This window comes from Balaenoptera acutorostrata, chromosome X, assembly GCF_949987535.1.
Source record: "Balaenoptera acutorostrata chromosome X, mBalAcu1.1, whole genome shotgun sequence".
NCBI lineage: Eukaryota > Metazoa > Chordata > Mammalia > Artiodactyla > Balaenopteridae > Balaenoptera > Balaenoptera acutorostrata.
Genome location: NC_080085.1, coordinates 4347483 through 4370545, shown reverse-complemented (window position 1 = coordinate 4370545; position 23063 = coordinate 4347483). Strand labels below are relative to the sequence as shown.

Here is a 23063-nt window from a genome sequence, read left to right as displayed (position 1 = left end):
TGTTTTTTCCTAACACAGACGGTTATATTTATAATTGAAAAATTAATCTGTCCTTAGATTACCCACAGGAATTACAGGGAGCTTAGCTACTTTAAATAATTTTTTAAAAAGCGCTCCAGGGTAATTATAAATAGACAGTACTGGTATTCAGTCTTTCTAAACGTTTGTTATTTGGATTCTGGATCTTTAATTAATTGACTGATATTATTCAATGATAATCCTATTTCATTTGCTCTTCAGAGAATGAAGATATGAAAAAGATGTAGCCCCAAATCCGTAATTATTTCCACTTATTTTGTTTTTCTGCTTTAACTTCAGGACTCACGTATTCTATTATGTAAGAGGACATATGCTTTTTTTAATTTTGAGCCATTCAATTTTTTTTTAAACATCTTTATTGGAGTATAATTGCTTTACAATGGTGTGTTAGTTTCTGCTTTATAACAAAGTGAATCAGCTATACATATACATATATCCCCATATCTCCTCCCTCTTGCATCTCCCTCTCACCCTCCCTATCCCACCCCTCTAGGTGGTCACAAAGCACCGAGATGATCTCCCTGTGCTATGCAGCTGCTTCCCACTAGCTGTCTAGTTTACGTTTGGGTAGTGTATATATGTCCATGCCACTCTCTCACTTCGTCCTAGCTAACCTTCCCCCTCCCTGTGTCCTCAAGTCCATTCTCTACGTCTGCTTCTTTATTCCTGCCCTGCCCCTAGGTTCTTCAGAACCATTTTTTTGGTTTAGATTCCATATGTATGTGTTAGCATACGGTATTTATTTTTCTCTTTCTGACTTATTTCACTCTGTATGACAGACTCTAGGTCCATCCACCTCACTACAAATAACTCAATTTCATTTCTTTTGATGGCTGAGTAATATTCCATTGTATACATGTGCCACATCTTCTTTATCCATTCATCTGTCGATGGACACTTAGGTTGCTTCCATGTCCTGGGTATTGTAAATAGAGCTGCAATGAACATTTTGGTACATGACTCTTTTTGAATTATGGTTTTCTCAGGGATATGCCCAGTAGTGGGATTGCTGGGTCATATGGTAGTTCTATTTTTAGTTTTTTAAGGAACCTCCATACTGGTCTCTATAGTGGCTGTATCAATTTACGTTCCCACCAGCAGTGCAGGCGGGTTCCCTTTTCTCCACACCCTCTCCAGCATTTATTGTTTGTAGACTTTTTGATGATGGCCATTCGGACAGGTGTGAGGTGATACCTCATTGTAGTTTTGATTTGCATTTCCCTAATGATTAATGATGTTGAGCATCCTTTCATGTATTTGCTGGCAATATGTATATCTTCTTTGGAGAAATGTCTATTTAGGTCTTCTGCCCATTTTTGAATTGGGCTGTTCGTTTTTTTGATATTGAGCTGCATGAGCTGCTTGTAAATTTTGGAGATTAATCCTTTGTCAGTTGCTTCATTTGCAAATATTTTCTCCCATTCTGAGGGTTCTCTTTTCGTCCTGTTTATGGTTTCCTTTGCTGTGCAAAAGCTTTTAAGTTTCATTAGGTCCCATTTGTTTATTTTTGTTTCTATTTCCATTTCCCTAGGAGGTGGGTCAAAAAGGATCTTGTTGTGATTTATGTCATAGAGTGTTCTGTCTGTGTTTTCCTCTAAGATTTTATAGTGTCTGGCCTTACATTTAGGTCTTTAATCCATTTTGATTTTATTTCTGTGTATGGTGTTAGGGAGTGTTCTGATTTCATTGTTTTACATGTATCTGTCCAGTTTTCCCAGCACCACTTATTGAAGAGGCTGTCTTTTCTCCATTGTATATTCTTGCCTCCTTTATCAAAGATAAGGTGACCATATGTGCATGGGTTTATCTCTGGGCTTTCTATCCTGTTCCATTGATGTATATTTCTGTTTTTGTGCCAGTGCCATACTGTCTTGATTACTGTAGCTTTGTAGTATAGTCTGAAGTCTGGGAGCCTGATTCCTCCAGCTCCGTTTTTCTTTCTCAAGGTTGCTTTGGCTATTCAGGGTCTTCTGTGTTTCCATACAAATTGTGAAATTTTTTGTTCTGGGTCTGTGAAAAATGCCAGTGGTAGTTTGACAGGGATTGCATTGAATCTGTAGATTGCTGTGGGTAGTATACTCATTTTCACAATGTTGATTCTTCCATTCCAAGAACATGGTATATCTCTCCATCTTTTTGTATCATCTTTAATTTCTTTAATCAGTGTCTTATAGTTTTCTGCATACAGGTCTTTTGTCTCCTTAGGTAGGTTTATTCCTAGGCATTTTATTCTTTCTGTTGCAGTGGTAAATGGGAGTGTTTCTTTAATTTCTCTTTCATATTTTTCATCATTAATGTATAGGCATGCAAGAGATTTCTGTGCATTAATTTTGTATCCTGCTACTTTACCAAATTCATTGATTAGCTCTAGTAGTTTTCTGGTAGCATCTTTAGGATTCTCTATGTATAGTATCATGCCATCTGCAAACAGTGACAGCTTTTTCTTCTTTTCCGATTTGGATTCCTTTTATTTCTTTTTCTTCTCTGATTGCTGTGGTTAAAACTTCCAGAACTATGTTGAATAATAGTAGTGAGAGTGGACAACCTTGTCTTATTCCTGATCTTAGAGGAAATGGTTTCAGTTTTTCACCATTGAGAACGATGTTGGCTGTGGGTTTGTCATATATGGCCTTTATTATGTTGAGTTAAGTTCCCTCTGTGCCTACTTTCTGGAGGGTTTTTGTCATAAATGGGTGTTGAATGTTATCGAAAGCTTTTTCTGCATCTATTGAGATGATCATATGGTTTTTATCCTTCAATTTGTTAATATGGTGTATCACATTGATTGATTTGCATATATTGAAGAATCGTTGTATTCCTGGGATAAACCCCATGTGATCATGGTGTATGATCCTTTTAATGTGTTGTTGGATTCTGTTTGCTAGTATTTTGTTGAGGATTTTTGCATCTATGTTCATCAGTGATACTGGCCTGTAGTTTTCTTTCTTTGTGAATGAGCCATTCACTTTTTTTTTTTTTAACTTTGGGTTTATTTATTTATTTATTTATTTATTTATTTATTTATTAATGGCTGTGTTGGGTCTTCGTTTCTGTGCGAGGGCTTTCTCTAGTTGCGGCAAGTGGGGGCCACTCTTCATCGCAGCCATTCACTTTTTGTTGGAAGTAGAAAACTGGATTTTAACCTTTTAACTTGCCCCCTTTTATATTTAGATTGGGGAAACTTACTCTGTTTTAGCAATTATTTATTTCTAGAAAGAACATGTATGACTTAGGTTATTTTTCTTAACACTAATTAGATATTAAGTAATAATAATATCAAATCTAGTAATGTAGGTAAATGTCATTGCTGGAATTGGATCAATTTGTGAATTTTGAGAAAAATAAATGATCATATTTTCCAAAATAACCAACTTTAATATATATCTGTTTATTAATTTTTGAGTCAATAGAAATTTATTAATCTTTTATTATCTTCCTCTTATAAATTATCTTTTTTAAAAATTGAAGTGTAGTTGATTTAAAATATTGTGTTAGCTTCAGGGGTACAGCAAACTGATTCAGTTATACATATATTGATATTTTTAAAGATTATTTTCTAATATAGGTTATTACAAGATATTGAATATAGTTCTCTGTTCTATAGAGTGAATCTGTCATAAAACATCTTAAATTGATCCAATATAAAATAAATACAGAGAAAATCTTGAAAGGCAATTACTCTCAGTATAAAATACCATGTACTTATTTGTGGACTTCTGTTCCCTATAAATGCTTGTATTCCATATATTTTCAAAGGAACTTTACTAACCATAGTGTTCACTAATTATGGGGGTTAGTTTCTTTCATCTTAGGGTAAGTATATTTTAGTAGGAATGTACTTATTCAGAATTTACTCTGTTCTACGTCACAGTTTAAAATCACGTTCAGGCATATCTAATTCCACAGTGATGATGTTGTATGTACATTTTTTAGAGGCCAGTTGTGTGTGTTTGCTAGAAATAAAATATGCTGGCCCTGTCACCAGAACCTTTTTAGTTCCATGGTTTGCATGATAACAAGGACATAGGTCATTCACGCAGCTGGGTTTGGCGTCTTCTTTTCCAGGCAAAGAATAGATAAGACCACAATTAATTCACTATTGCCTTGACCAGAACAAACCCTGCATGTCTTGGGTTGGAATTCTTTGGGATTGCAGGCTCTTGCATTTCTGTGTGGTTTGCAGTAGTTGTTGAGCTTCCTGAGTCCGGTCCACAAGTGGAATAGCTAAAAGGAAAATTCTGACACAGGGTATAGTGTCTCCTGTATGGAACAAGAATTAAGAGACTGTCTACTAACAGACAATCAAGCTTGACCTTACACCCTGTGAAAAGTAGAGAGCCCATGCTCAAGTAATGACGAAGTTTAGTTATTTATGAAAGTACATTTTCAAATAGTAGTAGTAGTAGTAGTAGTACTATTTTAAACTGGGGGCTAAGTTAGCAGGATTGGTAGCAATCATGTCATGGTCTTTCTCTTCATCATTTTAGTTTCTCTCATACTTACCTGGAAATTAAGTGATATTTTCTTGGGTGTAAAACACACACACAATAAAAGGATAGAAAACGTGTGTAAGACCTGGTTCATGAGTACATGTTAGAGGAATTGAGTTTGCGTAGACAAAAGGGTAAACACTAGAGAGAGGTGCATCTTCCATAAAGCATGGCTCAGGAGGGACGCAGATTCCTGGCTGATGCTGTGTTAATTCTGTTTGTTGGTATTTTTATAAATGGTCCACCTAAGGCACTTTCCGTTTAACAGCTTAAGGGGAGTAGCAGCGGCAGTGCGTCTCCCGGGTGGAACCGTTTGCAGGGAGGTTACGAGTCACGCATTTTAACTTACTATGTGAGCGGCTTGGAGGACAGGTGAGGGCAGAGCTTAGCTGCTGGGAATGATTGCATCTTTGTGGGCTACTTCTTCCAAGCTGAGGTTTGGCTACAAATGTTAATGCTTCAGGTGGTTTTCCTCCTCCTGAAAACCATTGTAAGTTGCATAACCTCAAGGTGGATTTCTGGAGTAACAGATGTGCACAGCGGACGCCTGGTTCCCCATTGAGGTGGGTGTTGAAAGCTCGGTTCTGTCTTGAGGCTCTCAGAGGAGCACGGTTGAGCTCTCCAGAAGGAGAGGAAAGAGAAAATTCCCGTACCTCCTTTCTCTGGCTCCTCAAGAAAGAGCAGGTCTGTAGTGTGTGAGATGGGGATCCAAGGCAGCCGGACGCTGAGCTGAGCAGAGCGGCAGCTGAGACCGTGGCCCCTAAGGAAGATAAAGAATATTTTACAATTTCTGGATGAAATAACGTGTATACCCTAAAACCAGTTCCCAGATGCGCTTGCAGCAGCCCTGAATATCAGAATAACCTAAGAGCTAGAAAACAAGATACTGATCTTATTACACCAGGATGACCACACCTGAGTCACGAACTCTCTGTCCTCTTTGAGAAGAACCTATAATGAGTCAAAACTCACGCGTTACTTAAGAGAATAGCTGGGAAGCTCGACTCGCTAGAAATAAGAACAGAAGTCATGACTCAGCACATTTATGGAATTAAGTAATGAGCGTCACAAGGTGGAAAAAAATGGCAAGTAGCCGGGTTTGGGGAAAAGGGAATCATTTGGGAGGGGTTGTACACTGGATGCACACTTTAAAGCAAGTATATCTCAGGGTGACAGTGGCCCCCAGCTGTTTGCCTCTGGGGAGTAACTAAGAGTTGATGCAAATGAATGCAGTTTCCAGGGCAGGAGAAATGAATCTGCCCACCAAGACAAAGAAGCAGTAGTCTGAAAGAGAATTCTTTTGCATCCTCACTTTGAATTTGACTTTTGATGGCTAAATTCACCGCTTATTTCCAAATCCCTCTAAACATTTGCCTGGCATGAGGTTTGTAGGGTAAGTTCTTCTCGTAGAAGCATGCATAAAAGAATAAAGCACATATACAGAAAGTACGCTGTGCCTGACTGCTGAGCACTCCATCACATGCTCAGCACAGTGAGATGTAGCTTCAGATGAAGACGGATGTGACACTGTCCCCGCCTTCCAGCAGTGCAGCCAAAAATAAGCTCGGGACAAAAGCTGCCAATACTAGGACCTGATATTTGACAACGTTTTAACTTTCTCTTGCTTCCTTTTCTTTCACCCACTAAATGAAAGAATAGCAGCAGATCACACACAAGATCCTTTTCCAACTCTGAAATTCTGTGATCATCCGGGGCCACACAGGTGCTAGAACTAGTCAGGGCTCAGAAGAGAAGGAAGCCATGGCCTTGGGTTGGAACTCAAAGCTGTGTAGAGAGAGGGAAGCGAGGAGCTCATTCTGTGGGTGAGAATATGAGCAGAGAGTTAAGAAAGAACTGTTTATGTGTGAGATCCTCAGGCAACCTCAGTTCAACAGACAGTGTTCACCGAGAGGTAAAAAGCCGTCAAGATTGACACACACATGTTTTCCAGATTTCACGTGGCCTCAGATGACATGTCAACGGATTAATCCTTGATATGTAGGAATAGGCAGGAAGTGATGCAGTGCAGAGAGTGATTAAAGCTCCCACCCCTGCAGGATTCAGAAAGCAGGATGATGTAGAAATGTGATTTCCTATGTAATGTTCAAATTGTCTATGAGCTTTAAAAGGAGACATAACTACCTACCACTGATTAGGAGAGAAATAGGTGGGGAAAAGGATGAGAGGGGGATGCCTTATACAGACAGAGACAAGAAATTTAGAAATAGATGTAAAAGGTAGAGGTGTACTTTTGGAAGAGGAGAGGGTACCGGTAGAATTACAGTATTTAATGTGTCGTGTATCGGCTGAATCTGTACAGGTTCAGAAAGACATTACACCAAAAGCAACCAAGAGAACAAGCAGGGGGTATTTGTACCCTGCAAACCACAGGAACATGACAGAAAGACAGGGAGTTTGGTCGGATGGAGCAAACAGAGTAACAAAGACAAAACATGCGTCAGTCTTAGGGGCTTGGGTATTGGTCCAGCTAGCCCTGCCCTGGGGGGCAGGGGGTGGGATCCAGAGAGGATTTAGGTGGAAAATGCAGTTTCTCTAACCTTGCATATTTAGCCACATTGTAGCCACTGAAACATACCTGTTGCATCTCTGACCACTAAATATGAGGGATATTTAGATAATCCTTCCTTTGCATGGTGCACACAATTCTCACCAGACAGGAGAAACTGAGTTTTGATATCACAATGTCACCTGCCAAAGTGACTCCTAAAGGCTGAGATGGCTGTTTCCTCCTTACTCGGCGTGGGGGCGTCTCCGCCTCGGCACTGCTGCCTTTCCGGGTCGGATGCCGCTTGCCCTGGGGGGCCGCCCTGGGCGCTGCGGGACGTTTAGCAGCATCCCTGGCCTCCGCTGCCTGGAAGCCAGTGACAGCCTTCCCGTTCCGATAGTGAAAACTGTCTCTAGACAGTGTCAGAGCCCCCTAGGGAGGGCCGCCCAGTTCCCGCCGGGCTCCCCCTTAGCTGCTAAGCACAGCCAGACGCCTTACATTTGTATGAACAAAAGAATGAATAACGTGTTCTTCCTCCTCATGGTGACTCTGAGCTTTAAATGCCAGGCTCCCCCCAACCCCGTCTGTCCCCCATGACTTTATAAACGCAGAGATAATTTGGGAAAAGTCTAGGCGTCACCTTTTTCTACTAGGTGGCCTTGTTTATGCAAGAAAAGCCCTACCCCTTCCATCAATATTTTGGGACGTGAAATTGCAGATGGAATAGGGTGTTTACAAGTTGCCGTTCATTTCCCTTATAAACACCATTTTGATAAACAGTGTTAAGTCTCTGAAAGACTTGCTTTCCCCATCCTGTAAGATTCTTCCAAGAAGATTCGTCTCAAAGTGGGTTCGGGGACTGTTTTGGGGGGAAAGACTCAGCTTTCCCTCCGAGCCTCTCAGGCGGTTTCTCACACCCATGACGCACCAGCCCAGGAATGCTGTCAGGAGCCAAGCAGAGGCCTGTGCCTCTTCTCTTTCTGGCACCAAGACGCACGAAACCCGAGCGGGCGCGCCCGGCTGGCTTTCCGGGCTGTGGGAAAGCTTCCGTGAATGGGCTCATTCAAGGGCATCCGTGAAAATGAGGGCACTTTGCAACTGGCAGGGCGTTCAAAGGATTCCAGGGGGCATTCTTGGCCAGGGAAAGGAGCAAGTAGGTAAACCTGAAAGCCCGAGGATCCCCCTGCTGATAGGGAGGCCTGGAAAGCTCCACGCTCTCCTCTGCCTTAAAAGTAAAGCTGTTCAGGATCCTTCAGACGCCAGACAGCACAACACATCACTTCGCCAAACGTGCTCCTTGAGGCCCCTGCACCTCTGCTCCCGGGAGCGGCCTTCTGTGTGCGCATCCCTGGAAGGTGCGCCGCTATTCGCGCATTTACGCACGTGCTCCGTAAACCACGCCCCCCCATCAGTAGGGATCGGATGTGCAACGATTTTGCGCTGTCTGCTCTGTGCGGGGGGGGGGGGGGGGGGGGGGTGGGCTTGCGGGGAGTGGCTGTGAAGATGCTTCCAGAACTAGGGTCCTCTGCGTAGAGGAGCGAATGAATGGGATCAAAGGGGTTTTGATTTACGTCTTGAGCGTGGAATTCCTTTCTCTTTCAGAGATTATGAGCTCAGTCCTCCCCTTGAAAGAGGAAGGTGGGGGACGATACCAAAGCCCGTCGTCCTCCATGCCACTGAGGTTCGTTAGCGTTTGTAGAAGGCTGTAGGGTTGGGTGCCCTCCCCACTTCTCCCTGCCCTGAAGCTGGATGAAAACATCTGGCGCCCCAAATCCTGCTCACGGGCCTTGCTTCTATCACCCCTTTGATCCCTGGACCCTTCACGGGCTTACGTGTCATTCGCACATTTCTGATTACGGCGGAAGACTCCCACCCGCCTCAGCATCCCGTCCCCCCTGCCTTCTCCTGGAGACTCTTAAATCTCATCAGGCATCTTGCTCTGCAGCCTAGGAGGGCCCCTTGGGACGCGCGCGTGCCGGTCTCGGTGAACACGTTCTCACGCGCACGTGCCTGTCAGTGTTTGCTCTTCTTGGTGGAGACGGTCGGAAACCTTCCATGCTCACCAGACCATTCGTCTCCTCCCAACAGGAGAAGATCCCCAGAGTGGGCAGACCACGCCGTTGTGATGTCTGGACACCAGCAGGGTTTCCAGGGGCGGTGGGCTGCCACAGTTTTGAGGGCAGAGGACCACGGGAGACCCTAGGCCTTGGGGCACATGTGTTCAGGGGCTTGAGGTTGGCAGCTCCACCCAATGACACTGCCCCACTATTGGAACACTCCAGATTGCCTCTGGGAAAGACTGGCCCTTCCTCTACTCCCTGGAGACTTGTATTTGTGGGAAGTCCCGCGTAAGAATTCTGTGCACAGCAGAGAAAGGTCAGAAGAGGCTTTACTTGTAAGGAATGTACAAGAGCACCGTGGATGTGATGCACTTTGACAGCCCAGGGTTCCATTTTCATAATTCTGTGTCTGTTGCATGTGGTACATATCCCAAACCTACGGCAGAGGGAGGCTGCAACCCTACATGCAGACCCCTCTCCTAGGTAGATTAGGCTTCCTTCACAACTGTGAAGCAAAGAAACGATAAGACAAATGCGAAGGATTTGAATTCTGGGAAACATCCTGCTTTTTCTTACAATTGTATTATTCGCATATGAGATAAAGTAAGTTAGTTGCAGGGTTTGTTTCTTTTTTTTTTTTTTTTAAGAGCAAGACTGGTGTAAAAATCAATAAACTGCTGGATCAATAACTCTTTGTGAACGAGACCAGCTGACAGATCAGTATCTCCACGAGATCTTTTCTTAAATGTCAAGTGACCAGTTAATTTTCCTGAACTTGTTGTTAGTTTCAAGCTTCAGGAAAGCCCCCCTGGAGCATCTTTGTGTACACCTGTGCACTGTTAAGAGCTTTGCCCAAACTGCATGAAGCCCAGATTTCCCCGTGCTTTCCTAGCAGCCTGGGTTCTATTGAAGTTTGGCCATGGCAAGCTGGTTTTTCTAGAAAGCCTGGAGTAATTAAGTGAAGAGAGTCTGCTCTGCTAACGGGTGCCGAGAAAAAGATTAGATACAAGAAGGTCACTGGTGACCAAGAGGGGCGAACGCTTGCTTAATTTTTAATAGACACCATGCCTCCAAATCATAGCTACTTTCCACCACTGCGTAATTCCTGAGACATGAATTGAATAAATGGATGATTTAAGCAGACCGAACAATGGCACCAAAAAGAATACTCCTTTTGTTATTGGTGAGCATGGCTTCAAGATTATAGAATGATGGGGTCTCAAAAGGACAGAAAGAAAAACTATGACCGAATTATTTTTAGATTGGACCCAATTTCTAGGTATTTAGTGAGAATCCAAAATAAATTTTTAAATGTTCCTGCTCAGGCACCATTTCTGCTTTCCATAGGCATTTCTTTGGAAGCTGGAAGCTAAAAGAAATCTTACCGAATTACTGATACATCCAGAATGAGCCTGGGGGCTGGGTGGGGGGGGGGGTGACTGAAAAGCAAATAGTCTAACCTTTATGTTCAGTTACACACCATTACATCCACCATTACCTTAAAAGGCTAATCAGCCATGTTTAAAAATTAAAGTTGTTAAAAATAAAATAGGTTGATAAATATAGAGGGAATGCAGAGTTGCCTCGCATACGGGTTAAGGATGAAGCAGGCTGCTAAGGGGCTCCCGAAATTAGGGCTGGTGGGTATAAGTAAAATGATGACATACGTTGCCATGTGCAGCACCCAGTACAGAGGTGTGTGGGTCTCTTCCAAAAAGTGAATGTTACTGAAAAGAAAGCAGCAACAGCGACAAGAAAATGAGGGGGAAACAGTGGTGTTAAAAAGCCTCAGGAGAGGTGACAACCTGCAATATATAAACCTTTTCTATTATATTAATTTGTATGACATTCCCCAGCCCTGTCTCAGAATCCATGGAGCAGGTGCATCTGAGTTCAAGCCTGGTGGACAAGGGCATACCTGCGTGGGGGATGCTCCCAATGGATGGAGATGCAGGTACAGAAGCAGAGTAGGAAGACAGGGGATGCCCTGTCTGTGGAACTCCAAGTGGGTCCCCGTGGCTCAGTACCACCTCTCACACGTGGGAGGCCCAGACTGACAGCCACTCTGTAATTCTTACGAGACCGTGCCTTCAGGCCGTGACCTTGCCCTCGCTTCAATTGCCCCAGCCTAACATGGAAATCGCCATCCCATCCGAGGGAGGTATTTCTTGGACCCTGCAGCAGTAGCAAGACCTGAAAATACAGGCTTTACTGATAAGCACGGCAGTGAAACAAAATTAACACTCAGGGCACATGTTGTGTGCCCTTGAGTTTTGGGTGGTCCTGTCTTAAGGAGCCTGCCATACAGACCTAGAAACAGTGCTGTTTAGAGAAATGTTTATACCAGGGGTGAGATTCATGGCTTCTGCTGATTGGGTGTTATTATTGAATGGCCGCTGAGAGCAGGAGAGATTCAGCGCCCTCAAATGGTTACCAGGGAGTGGATCTCACCCATCACAACATGAATCAGTCCGTTGACAGGCACGTACTGTGTACTTTCCAGCTGCGGAAGGCTTTGCAGAGGGTGGGGTACAGAAGCAGAGCCCAGGGACCCTGCCATGCAGGAACCTGCAAGGAGGATGCAAGGATAAGATGAACACATGCTAAAAGGCTCAAGGACGATGTGGGTAAAAGTTCAAATCCTGTGTTGGGTGTTGCACACAAAAGCCCTGAGCTCATTATTTTTTAACAGCATTCATGAAGATTTGGATGGGTGACTGACCTCTTATGCTTTGAAGGGGGACAGCTTTCGTTTCAGGATGGGAGCCTTGAGATTTCATACGGTGAGGGAGAATATGTAGGGGAGTTGATGCAGGGATGAAAAGTGGAGTGAGCCAGGGATGGGTGTGCCCCAGGGCCTGAGAACCAGGAACATTGATGGTGTAACTCCCCGTGCAGGAGAAGACGGACGTCCCAGCTCACACAGTCGGGAAGAGAGCAAAGTCAACCTCCCTCTGCCTTTGGTTCCACGCAGACTCTCAAGGGATTGGGTGACGCCCACCCACGCTAGGGTCAGGGCGTCTGCTGTACCTCATCCACTGATTCAAATGCTAACCTCTTCCAGAAACACCCTCACAGACACGCCCAGAGTGCATGTCTAACCAGCTGTCTGGGCAGCTGTGGCCCCGTCAGGCTGACACATCAGGTTCACCATCCGAGCGTCCAGTCCCCATCTGGGGGGACGGACTGTGTCGTCTGAGCTGAGCTGGGGCTGCACTTCCCGACACACCCTTCTGTGTAGGTGTTCAGACCGCCTTCACTTTCTCCTACTCCAGCTTTAAGCCTTTCCTATACATCGTTGCATTTTATTCCTCCAGCACTTGTCTAGGCTTAAACTAGGTGGTATTTTTAGTACCACCATCACCTCTTTCTTACTTTCTCCTTTACAGATGAGCAAACTCATACAGGGACACAGATAGTACTGGATAAACAGAATTTGGTCTTCTCGTGCGGACCTCTTATTCTTCCTATTACACGATGCTCATTATATCATAGGGTTCCTGTGAGCCCTGAAATTACATGTCTGCGTTTACATTTTTTTTTTTCATTGAAGTATAGTTGATTTACAGTGTTGTGTTAATTACTGCTGTAAAGCAAAGTGACACAGTTATACACATGTATATTCTTTTTCATATTCTTTTCCATTACGGTTTATCACAGGATATTGAATATAGTTCCCTGTGCTCTACAATAGGACCTTGTTGTTTATCCATTGTATATGGAATAGTTTGCATCTACTAACCCCAAACTCCCGGTCCTTCCCTCCCCCACCCCCCTACCCCCTTGGCAACCACCAGTCTGTTCTCTATGTCTGTGATTCTGTTTCTGTTTCATAGATATGTTCATTTGTGTCCTATTTTAGCTTCCACATATAAGTGATACCATATGGTATTTGTCTTTCTCTCTCTGACTTGCTTCACTTAGTATGATCATCTCTAGCTCCATCCATGTTGCTGCAAATGGCATTATTTCATTCTTTTTTTATGGCTGAGTAAGATTCCATTGTATGTATGTACCCATCTTCTATATCCATTCATCTGTTGATGGACCTTTAGGTTGCTTCCATGTTTTGGCTATTGTGAATAGTGCTGCTATGAATATAGGGATGCATGGATCTTTTTGAATCATGGTTTTCTCCAGATATATGCCCAGGAGTGGGATTGCTGGGTCATATAATAATTCTATTTTTAGTTTTTTAAGGAACCTCCATCCTGTTCTCCATAGTGGCTGCACCAACTTACATTCCCACCAACAGTGCAAGAGGGCTCCCTTTTCTCCACACCCTCTCCAGTATTTGTTATTTGTAGACTTTTTAACGATGGCCATTCTGACCAGTGTGAAGTGCTACCTCATTGTAGTTTTGATTTGCATTTCTCTAATGATTAGCGATGTTGAGTGTCTTTTCATGTGCTTATTGGCCACCTGTATGTCTTCTTTGGAGAAATGTCTATTTAGGTCTTCTGCCCATATTTTGATTGGGTTGTTTGTGGGGTTTTTTTGTTGTTGTTGTTACGTCTGCATGTAGAGCACAGTGCTAAGACATAGTATACCTGGAATAAACAACCACTATAGAAACAATTATCAGTTCAGATCAAAATGCTGTTAACATTCAGTAAAACAGCAGTTCTGTAGAAATGAGTAAAGAAGAATTTTGTGAGTGGTGAACCTTCATGGAGGCTCTGTTCATACAGATTTCAGTTCAGACTGGCCAAGTGTGTTACCTAGAAGCCAAACATATGTGTCTTTTCTAGAAATGATTTCTTGCTTAAACCCTTTCATGATTGTCTGTGCACACTCTCTCAGGGGGTTAAAGTGTTGGGTGAGAGAAGATGTTTCAGCAACAGACATATGTGAATGTTTGAAAATCAGAGCCCCAAAATAGAGGGAAATTTCTCGGCAAGCACTTTGAGGAATGCATAGCTGTGCTTTAAAGCGCACAGGGCTTAAACAGCTCCTGAGTGATTAGAAATTGTCCTCCCATTACCCATCACCCTGTTTAGAAAGTTATTAGGCGCTCACTTCGGCAGTGCATATGCTAAAATTGGAACGATACAGAGAAGATTAGCATGGTCCCTGCGCAAGGGTGACACACAAATTCGTGAAGCGTTCCATATTTTAAAAATAAAGATTCTGAATGCAAAAAAATAAATAAAATAAATGCTTAGAGGCAAAAAAGAAAAAAAAGGAAAGTTATTAGGCTGATACCTTAATAAGAATTGTGTAAATAGTATTAGGAGAATGACAAATGGTTTTCTCCAGAAGATTAACTTCTCTGCAGCTAAACCACTTTACTAGTAATTATTTGAGAAATTATCTCTGGAGCAGAACAAAAGTGAAACTCTTTAAGTTACAAAACGTGTTTTATAGACTCTAGAGAAAAAGCGCATTCACATATTTGGGGATTTCTTTTGTAATCCTTCAGTGACATGGGCCCTACTGCACAAACGCTCAAAATAATACTTGACCTGGGTGTAATATTCATCCCGCTCCTTGCAGGTTCTGTAGCATATCCTTTGATGCCCATTTTGAATTAAATATGCATAAATGTAAGGTGGGATTCTGCAAACTTCTTCTTAAAGTAAATATTTTAGTATTTTAATATCTTAAATATCTTAAAAGTAAATATTTTAGACACTGAACTTGGTGAACCAAGATGCAAAGTTGAGGAAATTAACATAGGTATATATACAACCATTTAAAATGTAACCATTTGGAAATGTTCAGACCATTCTTAACTCACCTACCCTTAAAACACACAGATACAGGCAACTGGCTAGATTTGGCACACTGGTTGTAGTTTGCTAAGACCTATTTTTAAAGTATCAAAAATGGTCTAAAATATCTCATTAGTAGTGATTTTAATTGTAATAATAGCATCCATAATCACAGTCACTGAAAGCCACATGTTAAAGCTTATGGAATCATTTCACATGCGTTACCTTGTGTGATTCAGCCGACTCCCCACCTCCCAACTATCATTCTAAGTGCTATTCCATCGTGAGCTTTGGGGTGGGAACCGATTTGATTAAACTCAATGAGGACAGAATCATCTTTTGTCTGAGATGTTCATAAAAGGCACGTGATTTGTGGGATCAGCGGGCACGCGCATGATGGCCAAGCAGCCCTGTGCACTGCCTTCTTGACGTTGCCCTTGACAAGACAGCATTTAGAGAAAAACAACAAGCAATATACAATACCACGTAATCCTCAGAAGGAGTTTCAAGGATAAAGGATGTGTGGCCAGGTTTCCAGTGTGAACTTTAGACTTTCCCTGATTTGCATCGATGATCCTCTACTGAGTAGCGGGTTTTAAAGATCGCTGAACAGGTGCAACTTATATCACAGACGCTTCTGTGCATCTTTTTGGAAGCCCCAAGCAAAGCACGCCCAAACTCTTCTTGCAGAAATCATCCTCATGTGTGAGACGGTCAACATCATCAAATGAAGTATTGAGTATCAAAGAAAAAAAAAAGTAGGTCAGGAAACAGTTGCCCTGCTGAACCTCAAAACTGATGTTATAGAGAAAAATAATGGACGAGATGTCCAATGTCATCTCATCAAAGTGCCAGGAGACAGGAGATAAGCAAAGGTCATGGCGGAAGACGCATCACTGGTTTCTGGATGTTGAAGGTGGAGCAAGTTGTAACCCCAAGGTTGGAAGATCCGGATCTCCAGCCTCTTCACCCACCAGCGATCTTCCCGTGGTTGTTAACCTGTTTTCCCCTCTACTCCGCACCCAGGAGTTTGAAATTGCACTGGAAGAGCTCTAAGATTCTGGCCAGGTATAACCATCGCTACGACGCCTATCTTTTCTCCAACTCTGGCTTTTAGAAATTAGCACACAAATGACTCGATTCCGATTACCTGGTCTGTACTTCTTGAAATACCAGCACTGTAACTATTCCATAGAAAATACCTTGAAAAGACATGATCATTATGGGATGTGCTGAAGGTGCTAACTATTGTTACAATGGCGACCATATTACAGTACAGAAATATATCAAAAGAACATGTTGTACACCTTAAGTGTACACAGTGTTACAGGGCGATATATTTCAGTAAGGAAAACGCTCATAGAAAATATCTTAGCAAGGGCCTGCTTTTTTGTGTGTGACCCGTACCAACATGGACCAACATAAACCATGAGGATGCTGGAATGACCAATGGAAATCACTCCTTCAGGCGATATCATTTCTTCTTTTGCTCACCTACGCTGTCTTTGTACAAGGAGAGTGCACTGATCAGTTTTAAAGGGAGTTAAAATATTTTAAATTGTGGTAAAATACACATAACATAAAAGTTACCATTGTAACTGTTTTGAAGTGTACGGTTCGGTGGCATTAAGTACATTCCCACTGTTGTGCAACCGTCCCCAATATCCATCTCCAGAACTCTCATCTCACTCGACTGAAACTCTGGCCCCATGAAACACTACCTCCCCATCCCCCTCCCCCAGTTCCCGGCACCCACCGTTCTGCTTTCTGCCTCTATGATTCTGACTATTTTCAGCACCTCGTATAAATGGAATCATACCACTGTGTCCTTTTGTGACTGTCTTATTTCTCAAGGTTAGCCAAGGGAATTTTGTAAAGCTTGTTTCACAAGACATAGAATTATAGGATACAATAACCCCCATTTAGAAACCTTTAGAACAAGCTTGGGTAGAATTTATTCTTCTAAAATCCAGTGATGGGTTCCTAGTTGTGCAAAGATGAACAACATAATTAAGATGCACGCATTCCTCCTTCAAATGGTGTCTACTTCCTGTAAAAAAAAAGGTGGGGACAGATTTCATAGTGTAGTCTGGGGATTTAATTAGGAATTTAGTACTGAGAGGGAATGCTTTCCAATTAAAAAAACTAGGGCACGGGGTAATAACAAATAAAAATGATGTAAAAGTACTTTGGAAACATACCCTGATATATCTGTGTAATGTGATAATGGTGAGCTTGGTGTTTATGGAGCAGTTGCTTCCAATAATAGCCAAATGTGCTCAGTCCAGAACAACAGCATAACGTGCTTTTAATGTTGGTATCTTCTTAAATGGTCGTCCCATTTTTGTCCTTATGTAATAGGAAAAACCTTATTAGGCATGCTATTTAAGAAAGATACGAAACGGCTAGAGTTTAGCGGCATCGTGAAGGAATAGTCTTTCCTGAATGTAAGACACAAAAAGAACCAATTATTTTAATTGGTTAATTTGAATATGCAGATGATTAATAGTTCTAAAAATAAAATATACCATTAACAAAGAGAAAAGCCAAGAGTCTGTGAAGACTATTCACCCCAAATGTTTATGATTACTCTCAAGAATATATTATAATACACTCATATATATAAGAATATACGTATATTATATGTCTATGACATATAATTGACTTGAAGACCAAAGCAGGGAATAGAGGCTAGGGACATCACATCATCCTAAAAACATCCCACTAAAAATCCGTAATAATCTCAAACTTGCATTCTAATGCTGATGACAGTCTTGACATATCTAAAGCTTAAAATGACAGTAAATGAATATACATGTTTGTAAGAGTATATAAAAGTACACACACACACAGATAACGACAAATCAAAAAGAAGAAGGGGGAAAAATACCTCCATAGAAAATAGGAAATGCATAGCACTTAGAAGGCAAAAACCTGAATGGCAGTAACATTCAATGTGCATTACTATGGACAGGGAAACTCAAGTTAAAACATGAATAAGACTCCCTTAAGTTGGGCAAAAATTTAAGTCAGATAGTCTCAAGCACCGAGGAAATTGTGAAGCAGAAATGGATCTCCGTACTGTTACAGGGCGTGTGGATTGACCAAACCACTTTGGGAAGACTTCTCGAAGCATCAGTTGAGTTGAAGATGCACTCAACTCTCCAGCCAGCTGTCTACTCCACAGAAGCTCAGGCCATGTGCACAGAGTATGGACAAGAATGTGCACAGTAACTTGCTCGTAATAATGAAAAATTAGGAACTACCCACAATGGAATAATTATAAGTAAAATAAATAAACTGTGGTTATAGGTATCAATTTAATGAGTCTCAAGTTGAATGATGAATAAAAGAAGTGACCTTCAGCATGATACCATTTGCTTAAGTTTTAAAAATGGTAGATAGAGAGATAGGTAGATAGATAGATGATGGATAGATGTAGGTGGGTATGTAGAGAGATATAAATAGATGAGAGATGAGATAGATGATTGAGATAGATGATAGATTAGATAGATGATAGGTGGATAGATATAGGGAAGGAGAGAAAGAAACAGAGGAAGAAAGAAAAGAGAAGGAAGAAAGGAAGGTGGTTGGATAGACATATACATGATGGATGGATAGATGTAGGTAGGTAGGTAGATCAGATAGAACTAGATGATAGATGAGATAGATGATTGAGATAGATGATAGATGGGTAGATATATGGAAGGGAGGAAGGAAGGAGAGATGGATGGATAGATATAAATAGGTGATAGATGATAGGTGGATAGATATATGGAAGGAAAGAAAGAAACAAAGATGAATCGATAAATATTGATAGAAAGGTAGACACATATGTATTAGAATGATAAGACAATTCAGGGATCCAGGACACTGTGAAAACCAAATTGAGTTTGCTGGGAAGAGAAGAAGGGAAATGAAATTGAGGGCAGGTACACAGGGGACTTCAAAATACAGTACTTCTCTAATGTGCTATTATGTTTTAAAAACCAACATAAAGAAGGCATGAGGGACTTCCCTGGTGGCACAGTGGTTAAGACTCCATGCTCCCAATGCAGGGGACCCGGGTTCGATCCCTCGTCAGGGAACTAGATCCCATATGCATGCCACAACTAAGAGTTCGCATGTCACAACTAAGGAGCCCGCCAGCTGCAACTAAGGAGCCCACGTGCCGCAACCAAGGAGCTGGTGAGCCACAACTAAGGAGCCTGGCTGCCGTCACTAAGACCCGGTGCAACCAAATAAATAAATAAATAAGTAAATAAGGCATGAAGGAGTTATGGCAAAACTGATCACACCATTCTTTCCTCCAACCCCTTCAGAACTCTTTTCACCCCCCTCCCCGCACATACAAGGCTGCATTCTAAAAATATCAAACAGCTCAAGTTACCTTTTCAAAACCATCTTTTAGGACCGGAGGAAAATTTCATGCGTTATTTTCCTCGTGTGACATAGTTTCTCCTAAGTTTCAACTGCAATGAGAAATATCCAATTAATAATTCCCTATTTTCCTCTTTCATTCACTTCATGGTTTTTTTCTGTTTAAATGTCATTTTTATATATCAGCAAACACTCTATGAAGCAATAAATAGTAGAGATCTTCCCATTCGAAAATATAAAGTTTTTTTTTTTAAGGACTAAGGCCCTTGGGAATCTTGGACATATGTTCAAACACGTGGGCATATGCTCATGTACTTAGATAAAGAGATTCAATCGTGGCAGTTGAGTTGCACTGATTTCATTCCTAGCAACAGTTACAGGAGTGTAAGTACCCATTATCCATGAATTTAACAAACCTGCATCCTTGTCCATGGCATCTTTCTATTCTTACTAAGTCACTTTCTTTCCTGTGATCAGATGTTCTAGTCTGGACTTTCTCTTCCTTTCTCTGAGTAGGATAATCTTGACAGTGGAGTGATGAACATATCTAATGCTTCATACAGTGTAAAGGAGTATAAAATTGGATGTTTCGGGGAGTATGTGTGAGAAGAGAACACAAGATGTCCTGTGACAAGGAGCTTAGAAATGGTGCCGGCTCATAGGGGCCCTTGTCAGGTCATTATTGTTTGAAAACGAAGAATGCAAGAGACTTGTTAACTGCATGTACCATCTATATACATACAACACACATGTACACATATGTCTATATATATGTCTCTTCTCTGCCTCTTTTTATATACATACATTTATTATATTACATTTTATATTATTTTATATTTCATATATATTTTTTATATTTTATATTGTATATTAACAAATTGATCATTATATTGTAATTATATATTATGTTACATATAATGTATAATTATAATATATAACATAATAGGTAATGTATAATTACATATAATGTATAATTATATAATATATAATGCATAATTACATATAATATGTATAATTATATATGTATATAGAATATAGTACACAATAATGTATATATAATAATTGTATTAGTATACTGATTAATAATATTTTTGCACAGAATTTAGAGTGTTTCATATCAGGTAGCTTTCTAAGTATGCTACATTTGCTAACTTCACAATTTAGTCTTTACAACAGCCATGAGCCAGAAGTTACTCTTAACACCCATTTTTACAGTGAGCACCAATGCCCAGAGAGGCATCCGTACCAAGCAAGAAGTGCTGAGTGCAAGCAGTGTTTTGATTCTAGGCAGTGTGGTCCAGAGATCCTCTCCCAGCCAGCATGTGCTGTCACAAGTCACCACTGGTTTCCACTTCTCCCCAAGAGCAAGATGGCATCTCAAGGGGATACAGATATCCACAGAAATCCGCCATGTTGGATTTAGCATTCAAGATTCATCCTCACCCTGTAGATTCAACATCCATTCTTGCTCTTATATGTACGGAAGCAAATCTCCTCTGTATAGTAGTTGCCCGTGCACCTCAAAGCCGAAAGAGGATGACAGAAGATGCTCTGTAGACCTTGTTTCTCTTGCTAGGGATACAGATGTTGCAAAGGAAAAAAACGTTAGATGCCTCTAAGTTAATCGCCAAAGAGAGTCGCCAGTAGCCTTGGATCTGTTGAAGTAGCTCCTGTATGGAACGTTCTTGATGTACTGAATATTTTAAGTCCCGTTATTGGCATCCTCATGCATAGCTACATTCATCGTCATTGGCCAAGTAATGGGAAATGTTTTGCTAGTGCTGTGTGCTCATTTCAGAACGTCTTGTGCTCTTAATGTATTTCTTAATGATGCTTCCAAGTTGTGATGGGGAACAGGGGCTTTGGCAGTCAGAAAGCCCGTGTCTCATTGCAGCCTCTTCTTCAGGTGGAGACATCTTCGCCCTTCTTAAAACAGACACCGATACGTAAAGCTCAAATGACCAAGACTTCGATTCATTTACTGAAACCAAATGAAACATCAGTATCCCTTTTTAGGATAATACTTGCACTTACAGTCACCTCTGAATTTTGTATGAGCAATCGCAAAACGGGAGAACAAGGAGATCCTGTTGATACGTCCAGATGTTGAGACTCTGACCAAGGAGCTTCACTGGACAAGAAAGAATGTGTTGCAGCTTGAAAGGTGATCCCGCTTGTCTTAAATGGGTGTTGGTCATCCAGGTGGACTGGAATGGCAATACGCGTGTAAAGAGTCGTTGGAAATAGCTGGAGTCTTTGGTTGGGTTCCCTAGAAGAAGAACCTGAGACAGGAATTTGAGTGCCATTGATTCACTGAGGGAAAACCCAGCAAGGAAGGTGCAGAGAAATGAGAGAGGACCAGCCCCTGGTAAAATAGAGCCTTGGTCTGATATCATGGTGGCAGGGCCCCTGGAGCACAGATTGCACCATCCAGTTTTGAAGCAAGAAGGACCACCATTTGTAGCCCCCATGTCAGGAGGTCTTTGGCTGTGCGGTCTTCAGGGTGGGTAGGTAGGGGGTAACTTTCCAGGCGGGGCAACTTATTCTCCACCAAGGGCAGTTCTCTACAGAGGAGAGCAGCTGTGACCTGTTAATAGCACCCAGTTCCAACGGCTGGAAGAGATCTCCATCGGCCCTGTAAAGATCTGGGCAAGGGGTCAAAACAGCATCTATCCCCCTACTAACTCCTGCAAGTAGAAAGCTCTTTAAACGTTCATTTAAAATAATACTTCTCACGCTGTGATTCCTAATACTTACCACTCGGAAATTCTCCTGTGTTAAGTTCAGATTAGGTAATGACTTATGCTGGCCATCATTGTATACAGTTAAGGTCATGATTTCTGAATCTTTCACTTATATCCCAACTGTAAGGTAAGGATTTGTTTTAAAAAGTATTTTTGGTTTTTTGGTTTTTTTTCTAAAGATTTATTGGTACAGTTTCAAACTCTGGGGTTCCTTTTGCACACGTATTTTCCTGGCTTATAAGTCCCCATACTTAGCTAGAGTTGACGCTTAGAATTATGATTTCTCAATGAGAAGCGGAACTGGATTTATTAGTAGATTTTATAAATCAAGTGCAAAATATATAGTTTAAACTTCTAAAGCACAGATTTATGTATCCTGGCAATAAATCATGAGAATGAATATCCATAAAGTCCTATTTTTTTCACTAATCCGGTCAACTGCTGGGTAGACATGTCTTGTCTTTTAATCCATTTCGTATTCATAATTAGAACTCATTATTTCAGTAAAAATCTGTTGATTTATGGTTATCCTAAATGCATGCATTTGGAGGAGTTTGGAAGCCTGCCCGCATATTAACAGTTACAGAGGAGAACTAATGCAAGCACCATGAGAATGCATGAAAAATGTTCAATAATAATACTGGATCCCAGACGTAAAGGGCAAGGCAGAATTTAAAACAGCCCCACTTCCATTCTCAAAAAGGCGCCACTTAATAATTATTATTAGGAGGGAGTCATTCAGATTTATCATTGTATAATGTTCTATAATGGACTTAACACTTTTATGCCTACGTCTTTATTTCATTCTGACACTAGGAAATAGGCAGGGTGCCTATAATTCTTTTTACAGACAAGTTGATGAAACCAAGGCTCTGATGCTCAAGGCATTACCCAAGGTCACAGAGATAGTTTGGAGATCGTCTCCTTGCCCCAGGTCCTGGCCTCCAGCCTTCCTCAGGCTCCCACCCCAACACGTTTTAGGGTGGACGTGAATGGCCGCTGCACGAGGGAAGCTCTCTCTAGGGCAACGGTGATCTCTCCTTCAATGTCTCCATACACAGAGAATCCTATTGCAGATCAAAACTCTGAAATGTCACTCCTTTGTGTTGGATACCTTCCTCCATCATCCT

At 41.6% G+C, this 23063-nt stretch overlaps 1 non-coding gene across 1 annotated transcript; it reads left to right on the top strand.

Moving 5' to 3' along the window:
- Positions 1-14106: 14106 nt before the first annotated feature.
- On the top strand, positions 14107-14213 carry LOC114236742 (U6 spliceosomal RNA). Its single transcript, XR_003622606.1, has one exon. It is a non-coding gene; the product is annotated as a U6 spliceosomal RNA (small nuclear RNA).
- The last annotated feature ends 8850 nt before the right edge of the window (positions 14214-23063 follow it).